Here is a 14,201-nt window from a genome sequence, read left to right as displayed (position 1 = left end):
TTGTCCTATTACAGGTGCGCCCTTTATCCCCCCTGACATAAGGCATTTGGATTCTGCACTGACAGGCTGAGAATCAACATGTAATACAGTCAGTAAACGTAACACCATCATTTGGGGGTCAGCAGAATTATGTCCTTGTTGTTTCCCCAAGGTCTTGGCTTGACCAGTTAAAGTCTCCCCGAGATACTGGCTTCCTCCTCCTCTTGGGACGTCCCCTCTTGATGGGCTTGTAATCTAGCTTAGACCCCCTTGCTGATCTGGTGGTCTCTGGGATGCTGTCCTTGTCCAAAGTGTCACAGAGCAGTAGCCATCTGGGACTTCATTTACTTTTCTGTAAGACATAAGCATAACCTCGCCTCGATGGTAGGACATCGGGCACTTTCCATTGATTAGTTTTAAAGGTTTTTTAAACACACACACACACACACACACACGCACGCACGCACGCACGCACGCACGCACGCACACACACACACTTTAGGTAGTGTCTTCTTTGGATAAAATGTTTTTGGGAGCAGAAAAAGCCACTATCTTTTAAAGTGAAAAAAATTTAAAGTTAGCATAGCTAAATGTATAGGCATAGGATGTGGGAATTCAAATTTGTAATTTAAGTCTTTGATTGTGTTGTTTTACAATAGTTTGACACTGTCAATTGTAAGGGAACTCAGTAACATGATTAATATTCCATAAACTTCAAAAAAAAAAGTTAAAACAATTGCAAGTATAAGCAGGTCCATTATCAGTTTTTAGTTGTAGTGGGAGTCCTAGAAAGAAATGTATAGGGGGCTGGAGAGATGGCTCAGCGATTAAGAGCACTGACTGCTCTTCCAGAGGTCCTGAGTTCAAATCCCAGCAAACAACATAGTGGCTCACAACCACCTGTAATGGGATCTGATGCCCTCTTCTGGTGTGTCTGGACAGCTACAGTGTACTCACATAAATAAAATAAATAAATCTTAAAAAGCTCTAGTTTTAGATGTCACACTGATGTGAGAATCACTCACTACTAATATGCACTAGAAGCTTGGAATACTGTGTAGCATAAATCTTGAACAGAGAGCAGGGCTCTTGAGGCTCCGCTAACTTCTTCCCTTGTCAAGAGTCTGTTCTTTTACAATCAGACCAAGGGCAAGAACAAAACTAAACCACAAGCAAGACCTACCTAATTCACATTAACTTTTAAAGATTTAAACCTAAGGCTATTTATGTACGATTTGGGATCTTTAAAATTTAGGGCAATTTGAATTCTGAGTTCAAGAAGACTCTCCTGGGGTTGGGGATTTAGCTCAGTGGTAGAGCGCTTGCCTAGGAAGCGCAAGGCCCTGGGTTCGGTCCCCAGCTCCAAAAAAAAGAACCAAAAAAAAAAAAAAAAAGAAGACTCTCCTAACAAGAGATTCAAAAGTACCTGAGGAACCATCACAGAACATCCTGAAGTGGGAAACAACTAGGTTGTCCCACAAGAGCATGAAGGAACATGTCCGGCTGATACTGCAAGCAAAACAAACATGTGAACAGCATCAAAGTATAACATTTCCACGGAAGAAGAACTTTCTGGAAAGTTCTAGTTCTTACTACATTCCACATATTCTCAGACTGTACCCAAAATAATTTTATGTGAAAACTTTCAAATAATCTAACTCCTATTGACTATACTTCAGCTTTTCAGTCCTTGGCCACCATATTATCCAGGAGAAATATTTTTTTCTCGGTTCCAATTTGTCCCTACTTTTTTTTTTTTAAAAATCCATGTTAAGTTTGATCACATTGCTATTTAAAACTATTTTTTCTGTTGTCCAAAGATACAGATTTAAGACATGACGTTTTAGTAACCATAAATACAAAGGAATCTGGGTGGGGTTAGGTCTCTCGATGCCTGAAAGGCTTGAAGTAAGAAAATCTCCATTTTTTTTTTTTGTATGTAAAAGACAAGATAAAATTGCTTATTTTGCTAAGGCTGTGAGTACGCGATTGGACAGACGGAGACAATAACAATGAAGCAACGTGACTAAGACAATGAGGCAAAGAGACTGAGACAATGACAGCCCTGAACAATCCTGGCTGGGCATCCTCCAGGAGCCCCGGCAGAATTCCCTCGGAGTCCAGGCGGCCTGCAGAGAAAAAAAAAGCCTCATTTCAATGATCCGCCCGAGAGGCGAGCGATGGTACCCCGCGGGTGCGAGCGATGATACCCCAAGGGTGCGAGCGATGATACGCCGACAATACAGACTCCAGCTTGCAAAATAATTGGCACGAATTTTATCTCAGCTTTCACAGGCCCGATTGACACTGGCTCCTATGCATTTCCAAGTTTCTTTCTTTCTTTTTTTTTTTTTTCTTTTTTCTTTTCGTTTTGTTTTGTTTTCAAGTAAGTGTTTCTCTGAGTAGCCTGGCACTTTCCCTATAGACCATCACCACCACCACCTGGCTGCATTTCCAAATTTCAACACCAATAGTTTCTGGTTCAGGAAACCAAGGACTGAATTTGACTGACTGCTGCTTTAACTATTTCCCTCCTTTAGATCTTAACCAACAGCTCAGTAATTGTAGAAAATGCTTTGTCTCTGGACTGGGAAGAACCCAGGCTTATTTTGTCTCCCCACTTACTTGTGACCTCCTAGGTGAGGGGACACACCGCTCCTGAGTCTATTTAAAGAATAATTCTCTTACCTTCTCCAAGACTTGAGCCCCTCCTGTTGGTCGCCATTGTGGGGGTTCCTGCAGGCACCTCCACCAGCCAGGGTGAGAGCCCAAGTAAGGTATAAAAGGCACTCTGGCTCAACATGACTCAGCAGCCAGCGTTGATTCAAACGTTTTTATTACTTTATTTTACTTCGTTTAATTCTATGTTTGAGACAGGGTTTCTCTGTGTAATCTTGGCTGTCCTGGGCTCACTCTGTAGACCAGGCTGGCCTCTAACTCAAAGATTCACCTGTCTCTGCCTCCCAAGTGCTGGGATTAAAGGCGAGCGCCACCATCGCCCGGCTAGGTGCTGGTTCAAACTTCAAGAGTCTGACACCAGGTAGTTTAACATTTAAGCCATGACTACATCTGTAAAGTACATGTGACATTTTCCATAAAGATGATTAACTACACGTGACAACTTTTTTAAAAAAGTTATTTATTGTTTTTTTTTTTTTCCCAGATAGAAGGTTTCTCTGGGTAGTCCTGGCTAACCTGGACTCACTCTGTAGACCAGGCGAGCCTCGAACTCAGAGATCCACCCGTCTTTGCCACCCAAGTCCTGGAAGTAAAGGCATGCACCACCACCACCCAGATGACTGATTACATATGACATCTTAAGGGTTTAGGGGAGGAATGCAGAGACCCGCCTGCCTTTGCTACCAGAATACTGGGAGTAAAGGCATGCACCACCACTACCTAGCCGACTAGGTATATTGATTATATATGACATCTTAAGATTCATATATAATCTTAGGGGAGGATCTAGCATGGCCTTGGTCATACAGATAGCACAAAGTTCGCCAGGATATTAAACACCTCCGCTCCCAGCCTTCTGGGAGGAAAAACAGGATATCTATCTCTCCCTTTGAAGAGACAACCCTGCGTGTTTAATATTGCTGGTTCCCCGGACAGTGCTTACTTGTGAGAGCAAGGACCTTAGTGCCACCTGGCATTCTGTGGCTCTGTCTAAGGGGAGTGACAGAACTACCTCCGCTCTAACTTTGGTCCCCAAGTCTCCAGAGTCAAGGCCCTTCCCTCTGCATACCTACCAAAGTAAAAAGGTGTTCCTGGCTGGCGAGCCGATGGCAACGAGCTCTGGAGGCACGTTCCATGTCAGCATCCTTGCTCTCCCTGGACGCCCACGGAGACCGCCATAGCCTAGGGCAGAAAATCAGGCAAGGCCGGCAGCTTGTAAGTTCCATTTCAGATTGTATGCTCTGACCCTGTGGTCCAGCAGTAACTCACCTGGATAAGGCCCCAGCAGGCGCTCACCATGAGACAGTCACGTTCTCTTGTTTTTCCACACTGGGGAGTACGCTCCTAATTAATGTGGGAGAGAAAGTCAACGTGAACGCAGTCCTGTTAGTCTAAAACAGCTCCCTTCCGGTCGGCTGAGCAGTCATATAAATGGCAGAGACACAGCTCAGAGGCTTACTCTCAGGGCTCCCCCCACCAAGGTCCCTCCATCTGCAGTCTTGCCTATAGACTGTCATTAGTGGCCTGCACTTCAACCGAGTCCCTCCCATGCCTTCTCCTACAAGCCTCCTTAGTCCATTGAACCTCATTTCTGCAAAGGCCCATAGAGATAGCTTCTCTATGAAAACCTTGTAGTGGTGACTCATTATGTGTAATTCACCTTGGCCTTCCTAGATCCTAAAGTGTCAAAACCTTGATCTCTGATAGCAGGGAGCCAAGCCGAGAAAGCCCAAGCCAAAATATAAATGTATTTACTTATTTACTTAATATATGCGTGCTCTGCTGCATGTACACCCGAACGCCAGAAGAGGGCATCAGATCTCCTTACAGATAGTCATGAGTCACCGTGTGATTGCTGGGAATTGAACTCGGGACCTCTGGAAGGACAGCCAGTGCTTTTAACTGTTGAGCCATCTCTCCCAGGCCCAGCTCATGTCTTTTTTTAATCTTAGCACTTGGGAGACAGAGGCAGGCCAGCCAGACCCACATAGTCTCAAACTAAACAAACAAAACAAAGTACAATAACACGAAACACTCAAGAGTGTCCCGTGGGGAGGCCGAAACGCTGGCAGGAGTGTGTGAAAGCACCAGCATTTGAGAGGGAGGAGTGGACCCTTCAAACACGGGAAATGGCTTTCAGCAACTCCTCTCCCTGCATTATGGATGACCAGAGCACAGGCAGCCCGTGGTCGGCTTCCAAATGCAGGTGCATGCACAGGTACAGACGTGAGGCCAGGAAGAGAGGCAGATCCCGGAGGCCTGTCCTGTTGTGTCCAGGGAAAGAGCCCAGCCAAGATGAACTCCTCTGCCATGGTCCTTGTTCCCTACACAGGCCCCAGAAAGCCTCTCGGCCACAGATAACCAAGGAAGATTCCCTGGGCAGAGCTACTGGGAGGCATAAGGGGTTGGGACAGACATATGCGCTCAAGTGGAACAGAAGTTGTCTCTGCCTCGGTCGTTGTCTTATTTTTCCTTTCTTCTTTCTTTTTAAAGATTTATTTGATATATGTGAGCACTCACTGTCCTCAGACCCACCAGAAGAGGGTGTCAGATCCCACTACAGATGGTCAGATGCCACAATGTGGTTGCTGGGAACTGAACTCAGGACCTTTAGAAGAGCAGACAGTGCTCTTAACTGCTGAGCCATCTCTCCAGCCCCCTCCTTTCTGTTCAGTTCTTCTCCCCACCCCCACCCCCACACCCATTTTTTGGTTTTTTTTTTTTTTTCATTTTTTGAGACAGGATTTCTCTGTGTGTTAACCCTGGCTGTCCTGGAACTTGCTCTGTAGACCAGGCTGGCCTCAAACTCACAGAGATCTCCGTCTCCCAAGTGCTGGCATGAAAGGTGTGCCCCACCTCATCCGGCTATCCTTTTATTTTTCAAATGCTGAAAGTGAAGTTCTGAGTCTGTCTTTGACATAAGAGAGTGACAGAGCAGGAGTCCCGTGTCTAGTCGGCCCTTGTATCATCGCTGAAAGCCTGTGGCAACATGCATGGTGCTGTATTGGATGCAAGGGATCAGTACTCCAGAGAAGGGACTGGACAAGAGGTCTGACCTCGAGTACAGGTGGGTCTAGAATGTTCCTGACATGGCAACTCCCAGGATGCCTCTGTATTCAGTGGGGTCACCTGCAAAGCTCATGAAACTTGATGAGTACCCATCTTACCACTGCTCACAGCAGGGTATGGTGGTTATGGGACAAAGGGTTGGCGCGGGAGTTACCAGTCAGTGAGCATACCAAAACTGTTGGCTCTTACTTCCAGAACGAAGCCATTGTCGGCTTTAACTCCTAAAAAGGACATTGTGTGCAGTCTATGGCAAAGCAGTCACCATCAATCACACCACCAATGTAATGCCCAACAGGATGAAACGGGTCTGTGGGAATACGTCCCCATGGACTGGCAATGACGTTGCGGCCATCCAGGAGAACTTAACACCCAGGGCACGAAGCAAAAGCCCGGATGACAGTGATGATGTATATGTGAGCATTTCCAATCCCCTACAGGCCCAAATGTCTGCAGAGTTGAGAGGGCACAGTGTGGGAAAGCTCCCAGCATTGGAAGACATGGGTGTGGACCTTCCAAACACTGGACAGTTCTTCCCGCATTTCCTCTGCCTGCACTACCAATGACCAGGGTATGGGTATCCCCTGATCACTTACGAATGCAGGGCCAGAGAAGGTGGTGGGGAGGGCCTGCTGTCAACTGCAGAAGCGTCCAGCAGTCACCTCTGTTGGTACCAGGACTTAGGAAATACATCTAATTGTAAAGATTCCTTCCACACATCAACGGGGGGGGGGGGAGGGGGGTTTAGGAGGGTTGGGAGGGGTGGGGAGTGTGGGGGGGTGGGGGGTGGAGTCCAAAGGAATGCACACAGCAGGCGGTCTTCGCTTGTGAAACAAGGAGGTTCCTGGCCCAAAGGAAAATAGTCTAGTTGTTCTGCTTTCCGGAGAATGAGACCTTGTCCTGGATAGTTTGATGTCAACCTGACACGGACTGGTGTTATCTGAAAGGTGTGAACCTCAATTGAGAAAATGCCTCTGTAAGATTGGTCTGTAGGCAAGCCTGTAGGGCATTTTTTTTTTTTTAAGTTAGTGATTGTTGCGGGAGGGCTCAGCCCATTGTGGGTGGGGCCATCCCTGGGCTGGTGGTCTTGGGTTCTATAAGAAAGCAAGCTGAGCAAGCCAGGGGGAACAAGGCAGTGAGCAGCACCCCTCCATGGGCTCTGCGTCAGCTCCTGCCTCCGGGTTCCTGGCCATGTTTGGGTTTTTGTCCTGGCTTCCTTTGATGATGAACAGTGATGTGGAAGTGTAAGCCAAATAAACCTTTTCCTCCCCAAGCTGCTTTGGTCATGGTGTTTTACTGCAGCAAGAGGAACCCCAACCAGTATGGACCTGAGTACTGGTGGATATGGTACAGCAATCGCCTGTGTCTGATTCAGACCTTCTGCTGCTAACCCAGCAAATCGAGAAGCATTGCAGAGGACTCAGAACTGAAGCAGGCACAACAGAAATTAGATGTACACCAGTGGCCCAGGGGACAATGAAACTGGGGACAGGGATGCAGCCGCCTTCCTCTTCTGTCCATTTACCTCACTTCCCTGGGAACCTGTGAGCAACCCTTGACGGCAGCCATCTTAAGTTCAGACCCTACCTTGGGAGCGCCAGGGTCCAGCTGCTTCCTCTCAGGATAGAGACACCTCGCATGTCCCCTCTGCACCAAGCTGTCAATTCTGCAATAAACAAGAAGCATTTAAATAAGCATCTAAATGTCACCTGGTCAAATCCGTCCTGGGCAGCACACACAGAGTCCCTGGTGCAGCAGTCAAATACAACGGATACACGGGAGGCTGGATTACTCGTGACGATGCATTTTCTCGTGAACAAAGGGAGAGGCTAGCAACAAATCACCTATGTCAGCGAACACTTTCCAGATCATTCCTGCAAACTCTGATAAATGGCAGCTGCTCCAGAAGGTCCTTTTATTCCGTCTCCTGGCAAAGGACCTCAAATGGAAAAATACTGGCTGGCTGACTGTCTAACGCCGGCTTCAAAGACCTCAAGCTCTATTAAATAAATAAATCATCCTTTCAGGTAAGACTCTACCTGCCACCCACAAGAAGACCAACTTAGGTTCAAAATGAGAAATGGGTTTCATTCACACCATGCCACCACTAGGGTTCAAAATATGACCAGCAGCCAGATCTGCCTTTGCGACTTCCCTACCTGGGAACGAAAGAACTAGCACACATAGGACCTGAGGATTTTTTATGGCCTGAGTCCAGACTCCCAAGTGGACTTCCCACACAGGGTCGTTGCTAGGCTCCCCTCAGAACCTGGTTGAACTCCATGCCACCCCTCTGCTGGTGCCCACAGGAAGGCTAAAATTAGGTGGCCCTCAGGCCTCAAGGTGCACCCGCAACACTTACCGGGATACTTGCTTCCTTGACCGTGGCCCCCACCAGTGAGTGCAGAGAGTTGGGGGAGGGGCATTGGCTGCCGCAGAACCTGAGTCGTCATCCTTTTCGGTGTCAAGAGGGCCTTTTGGCAAAGGCCCATCAGGGAAGCAAACACTTGGGAAGGGGTTCACAGCAAGGCCCCACACTGGAGTCCTAGCATCCCGTCCTAGGGGCCTGGGCTTATCAGTTCCTTGGAAGGACGCGTCAACAGTCTGAGGACCCTAGTAAGAAAGGACAAGTGGCTTCGCATGCTACCTGAACGAACCCAAGACGCCTGGGCTTAGCCCCCAACCCTCAACCCTCCACCTCCGCTCGGGCACACCAGCACTGCGTCCCGGGTCTCTCTCCTACTGGCTCCCTCCTCCGAAGCTGGGGTTAAGCTCAGCTCGAACCCATCAGATGTCGCAGCCTACCAGCGATATCTCCTTTCGTGTACTCCAGAAGATCCATAGCTCGCAGGTGTGGGAGGATCAAGCCCGCGTCCTAGCTTCCCGGCTCCTGGGTTTTCATGATTAAAGGTGACTTGGAGGCCTTGGAGGCGGCCGAGAGCGCAGAGCCGAGGTGACTCGCCTAGCAGGCTGAGGTGGAAAGTGGAGTGCGTGAGTGCCGCAGTGCAGGACTGCGCAAGACCCTTCTCGAACACCGCAGTGTCCGCCCAGCTGCGGCTGCGCGCGCGCTGCAGTCTCCAGCTTCACCTTTGCGCAGACAGTGGGCGTGGCTCTGCAGCGTCCCCTGCAGGAGTAGAACTGAAATGCTTACCGCGCCAGCGAGGCTCTCCTCCCTTAGTCCTAGCTTCCATTCTTTCCCATCAGTCCATGCATCCATTTTGCCAGAAAATATGTGCGGAACGTCAGCTACCTCTCATCCCATTAGTCATCCATCAATACTGACCCATCTACCTTCTTATGTATCTAAATATTCGTCTGCATGCATCTGTCTGCCTGTCCATCCATCCACTCATCTATCCATCCAATCACCTTTTCATTAATCTGCTCATCTAGCCTTGCATCCACCCATAATATCCTCCAAGGAACTACGTCATATCAAGGGCCAGACTACGCACTAAAATTAAAAGCAACAAGACAGGCATGATCCCTAATTCGGTTACATTTTAATGAGCATGATAAATAGGCTAGAAAACTTGACCATTAAAAATCATAAGCGTGGGGCTGGAGAGATGGCTCAGTGATTAAGAGCACTGACTACTCTTCCAAAGGACCTGGGTTCAATTCCCACATGGCAGCTCATAACTGTAATTTCAAGTCAGACACCCTTATATAGATGTATATGCAGACAAAAAAACTAATGCACATAAAATAAATTAAAAAAAAAACCATAAGCACTACACATGAAACACTAGGCAGATTGTGACAGTGGTGACCTATGTATTTATCCAGAATGGACAGCAGGGCCTTCTCTGAAGAAAAGACAATCATGCTTGATGGAAAATAAGGAATAGATTATGAAATGTGCAGTATATTATATCCAGGAGTATATGTAAGGAGTGAAATAGAGACACAAGGCTCGTGCAAAACGGGTCAGCAATGCTTCTTGTTTTAGTGTGATTTCTCTTTCTTGAGACAGGGTCTTCTGTGTAGTCTTGACTGTCCTAGAACTCACTCTGTAGACCAGGCTGGCCCTCAAACTCGGAGATTTGCCTACTATGCGGGATTAAAGCCATGTGCCACCACTGCCTGGCAGGATGTCATTCCTGAGGGCAAGTGCCTTTACTGGTTGCATCGTCTAGCCCAGTCCAGCCATGTTTCCCCAGTGATATATGATTCTAATACCTGTTCTCAATGCGACGAAGGAATCCACCTAACAGCCAGGGTTTTTGAGCACACGAAATATTTCAGGCATTTTGACCTATTTAATTATTGTTCCAGTATTACAGACGGAATGGTGACTCCCTCCCCTGAGTCCATTTTGAACCCCTACCTCCCACCATGGTAGTAGCAGGATCTTTGGTGGGGGTGTGATCGGGTTATGAGCGCCCCCTGGATCTTGCTTCTTTCTTCTGCCACTTGGGAACAACAGGGAGGCATCCATCAGCCTGTGATATAGGAGTGGGGTGAGAGGGTCTCAGATACTGAATTGGCGGGTGCATTGACCTTGGACTTGCAGTGTGTTACTGGGCTAAAATACTGAGGAAAGCAACTTAAAAAAAAGAGTTGAGCTTTGTATTAGCTTTGGATCATTTGACTTTGTGGTTTCTGGGCCCTGTAGTGAGATGTCAAGGGCTCATGACAAGGAGTGTGTGGTGGAACAAAACTGCTCATTAGTGGCCAGAGAGCAAAAAAGAAAGGTCTGTGAAGTATAAGCTTCAGGGTTCTTTGGAAAGTCAGTTGGATGGTGTTTTGCTGGGGCAAACACGTGAAGGAACATTTAGCTGAAGTGGACATAAGTGAGAGGTTAAGGCAGACTCATGAAGGAACGTTTCACTGAAGCAGACAAGTGAAATGATATTCTTCTAAAGCAGGCATGTGAAAGGACACGTTATGAAGAATTCTTTGCTAACAACAGGCATATGTTGGTCCACCTTACGTTGCATAGTTGAGCTGCATTTATTGGGACTCCATAGAGAGAAATGCAACAAAAACACTTCTGGTGATGTGCCGATGGTTTTCTGCTGCTTCTGTGAACTCCGGCTGCTTGGCAGTATGATGTCAGCTGAGATAGACACAGGTGCTGAGGCAAGACCCGTGGAGGGTGTGTGATATTTGGAGGGATATAAATAGACTGGACTAGGTAATAATGGAGGGTGAATTAGGCTTGCTTAGAGAGCTAGCTGTGCAGCGCTTGTTGGTCTCTGTCTTTGCTGATCTTCCCTTCATTGGGAGAGGCACAGCTGAGAAATTTCCCAACATTCCTGTTGACCCTGGTCTCCCCTGCTGACTTGTGCCGAGGGTGGGGCCTGACTGCCTCTTCTAGGTAGTACCACAGTTGCTGATTTGTTTTTGCTATCCTGACTCTACAGAACTAGACTGCGGGTTTGTCCATGAGGTGTTTCCAAGTAGATCAAGCTGCCACGGCTAGCCTGTGAACTGAACTGCTGATTTCCAGACAACCCAGACGGGAGTTGATACAAAGAAACTTTCTAAACAGGTTCACTTCCTCAGTTTTCTTTCTTTTCCACCACCTCTGGTGTGTATGTGTGTGGAGGGGAGCTACAAGAGAGGTTAAAGCATTTAAAAAAAAACATCATTAAAAGTAGACTTTGAAAAAATTAGAGTTACAGTAGGGGTTTCCAATAACCCCTCTGAGGGCAAGTCGAGGGCAAGTCTTCTCTAGCTACCAAGCCATAAGCACACAGCCTTTGGGGTCATTTCTATTTCAAAACATAACATCTAGGCTTCAGAACTCTGAGAAAGATTTCTATTGTTTACATGCCATCCAGCTCAGAACTCATCTGCAACTCCAGCTACAAAGAGCCCAACACACTGCTGGCTTCTCCTGGCACCAGCACGTATATACACACACACACACACCATGACTAGTATCACACTCAGGGTTTTATTGCTGTGAAGAGATACCATGACCAAAGCAACTCTTATACAGGCAAACATTTAATTGGAGCTTACAGCATCAGAGGTTCAGTCCATTATCATCACAGCGGGAATCAAGGCATTGTGCTGGCAGACTTGGAGCTGAAGGAGCTAAGAGTTCTACAACTTGAATCAAAGGCAGCCAGGAGGAGACTGTCCTCTACAGGCTCCTCCACAGGAGGAGGCTCTCTTGCCTTGGGCAGAGCTTAAGTACTAGGCGTCCTCAAAGCCCACCCCCACAGTGACACATTTCCTCTAACAACCACACAACTTTTAATAGTGTCACTCCCCGTGAGACAAGTATTTTCTTTTTTTTTTTAAAGATTTATTTTATTTATTATATATAAGTACACTGTAGCTGTCTTCAGATACACCAGAAGAGGGCATCAGATCTCTTTACAGATGGTTGTGAGCCACCATGTGGTTGCTGGGAATTGAACTCATGACCTCTGGAAGAGCAGTCGGGTGCTCTTAACTGCTGAGCCATCTCTCCAGCCCGAGACAAGTATTTTCAAACGCATGAGTCTAGGAGGGCCAAATCTATTCAAACCACCACAGTTGGCCAGAAAGGCTCTTGGATATAGTTGAGCATTCTAGATGCAGGCAAGCCCCGGGCCTCATCAGTGATATGGTCGTTTTCAACCATCAAGACAAGTTAGGTGATGGGTCTCAGAGGGGGTGACTTCTCCTGCGGCTATGAAAAGGGTGGAAGTGAGGCTCCATGGTATGAAGTCTAAGTTTGATCGTCAAGTTGACAGGATCTAGAGTACTTAGGGGACAAGTTTCTAGATCGGGTGAACTGAGGTGGAAAGTTCTACTCCATGCGGATAGCGTCATCCCACAGGTCTGAGGCTGAATAAGAAAGAGACAGGAAACACCAGCGTACCATCATCTTTCTCCGCTTCTGATTTTAGATGCAACACACTCAGCTGCCTCATATTCCTGCCACCACGCTGTGATGAACTGTAACCTCAAACTGTGAGCTAGAAAAAACCTTCCCCTCCCCAAGAGGCTTATACCGGACATCTCATTGCAGCAAGAAAAGCAGCAGTGGATACTCTTTGGCTCAGGATGTAACGGAACACTGACTGAGCTCGGAATCCACAAAGGGAAGGGCTGCCTACTGCCTGCCTGTGAGTTCTTCATCTCCAACAGCCCTGCAGTCTCACTCTCTCAGGCTTAATAATCTGCATTGCTTTATGAAGTCGGGATGGAGTGAAGGTTAACCCTTTAAATACACTATTAGAAGATATACCCAGGAGGCTTTATGAGAAGGACCTGCCCTTTAAGCATTGGATGATGTAGCATCGGGTCTCTCTGCTGCTCCAGGGGGTGCTTCCTGGAAAAGTGTCTCCTTGTAGTCATACGTGTTTGTGGCTTCAGCCCCGTCAAGCACTCCCAACACCTGTGCTTCTCAGCTGTGCACTGTGACGCCAATGTGCCCAGTGCCCAGTCTGCACAACGTTATGTGCTAGTAGTTTCCGGGGCAGTTTAGAAACCGCTGAGTGGCCGTGGATGCTGTGCCACGGCTCCCATTAGGTTTCAGTCCCTGACCTCAGGCGCAGTAACAGATGAGCAGAAAGAAGCAGAGGAGGAGGATGGTCAGGTACATCATAGCACTCAGCAGGAGAGCCATTTGTGCTCAGGGACGGAGGCTGGAGCAGTCACAGGCCTCAGTGACCCAGCTGCTGACTTCTTCTATCCTTGGCCCTTCTTGGAACGCTGCGTCTTGACTCAGCCTTGACTCCTCCTTCAAGGAGGAGCCCCAGGCCTCAGGCATCCTCAGCTACTGTGAAGTCACAAACTCTCAGTGGGCGGAGCTTTAGTTCGTTCAGCTCTAGCTATGTTGGAAGAAAAAATCCTGACATAGAAACGTTTGTTTTTCTCCTTACACATGCTAAGCGCGCATGTCTCTTCCTTGGATATGCCTAGAAAGTCTGGGGCATAGCCTATAACCCTTTTGAGTCGTTCTTAAAAAACAAAACAAAAAAAAAAAAAACAAACTTAACGAGAAAGCTGAGTGTGGCTGAGGCGTGTTTCTCTCTCTCTCTCTCTCTCTCTCTCTCTCTCTCTCTTTTAGAACAACTCAGCAAAATAAAATTCCGGTTTATTGTTGGACATTGTTTCACACATACATCAAACAAACAAACAAACAAACACAGCAACTTCATAGACAAAAAAAATAAAAGGAAAATCTTTTTATCTTTGGTCTTTTTAACCATCCCATACAAACCAACTACTTATAGTACAACTAGGTACATACACAAAAAGAGTTACTGGAGTGCTCAGAATAAGATTGGTTTGTTGTTGTTGTTTTTTACAAGTTTTTTTCTCCTTTGAGATTATAATGAACATGGTCACACCACAAATAAAGTCTGAAGTAGGACAGAAAACACTCTGAAGGCTGCTTGGGTCACCCATCATCATTAAAAATGGCTGACCACTAACACTATGTAAAAAAACAACATAAAATGTAAATAAAAAATACAAACTTTCCTTTTAAAGTATTTTTAAGGAAAAAAAAAAAAGCTGGGCCGGTT

At 47.0% G+C, this 14,201-nt stretch overlaps 1 long non-coding RNA gene and 2 other non-coding genes across 3 annotated transcripts; all 3 read right to left on the bottom strand.

Moving 5' to 3' along the window:
• Positions 1-3,101: 3,101 nt before the first annotated feature.
• Positions 3,102-8,775, bottom strand: Snhg11 (small nucleolar RNA host gene 11). The gene is made up of 5 exons (NR_172014.1): positions 8,530-8,775; positions 8,087-8,337; positions 7,312-7,390; positions 3,928-4,002; positions 3,102-3,840 (listed from the first exon to the last, which is right to left on the bottom strand). It is a non-coding gene; the product is annotated as a small nucleolar RNA host gene 11 (long non-coding RNA).
• Snora60 (small nucleolar RNA, H/ACA box 60) lies at positions 4,734-4,866 on the bottom strand. Its single transcript, XR_005503031.1, has one exon. It is a non-coding gene; the product is annotated as a small nucleolar RNA SNORA71 (small nucleolar RNA).
• On the bottom strand, positions 6,197-6,330 carry Snora71e (small nucleolar RNA, H/ACA box 71E). Its single transcript, XR_005503033.1, has one exon. It is a non-coding gene; the product is annotated as a small nucleolar RNA SNORA71 (small nucleolar RNA).
• Positions 8,776-14,201: the final 5,426 nt, after the last annotated feature.

This window comes from Rattus norvegicus, chromosome 3, assembly GCF_036323735.1.
Source record: "Rattus norvegicus strain BN/NHsdMcwi chromosome 3, GRCr8, whole genome shotgun sequence".
NCBI lineage: Eukaryota > Metazoa > Chordata > Mammalia > Rodentia > Muridae > Rattus > Rattus norvegicus.
This window is presented reverse-complemented; position numbering and strand designations above follow the sequence as displayed.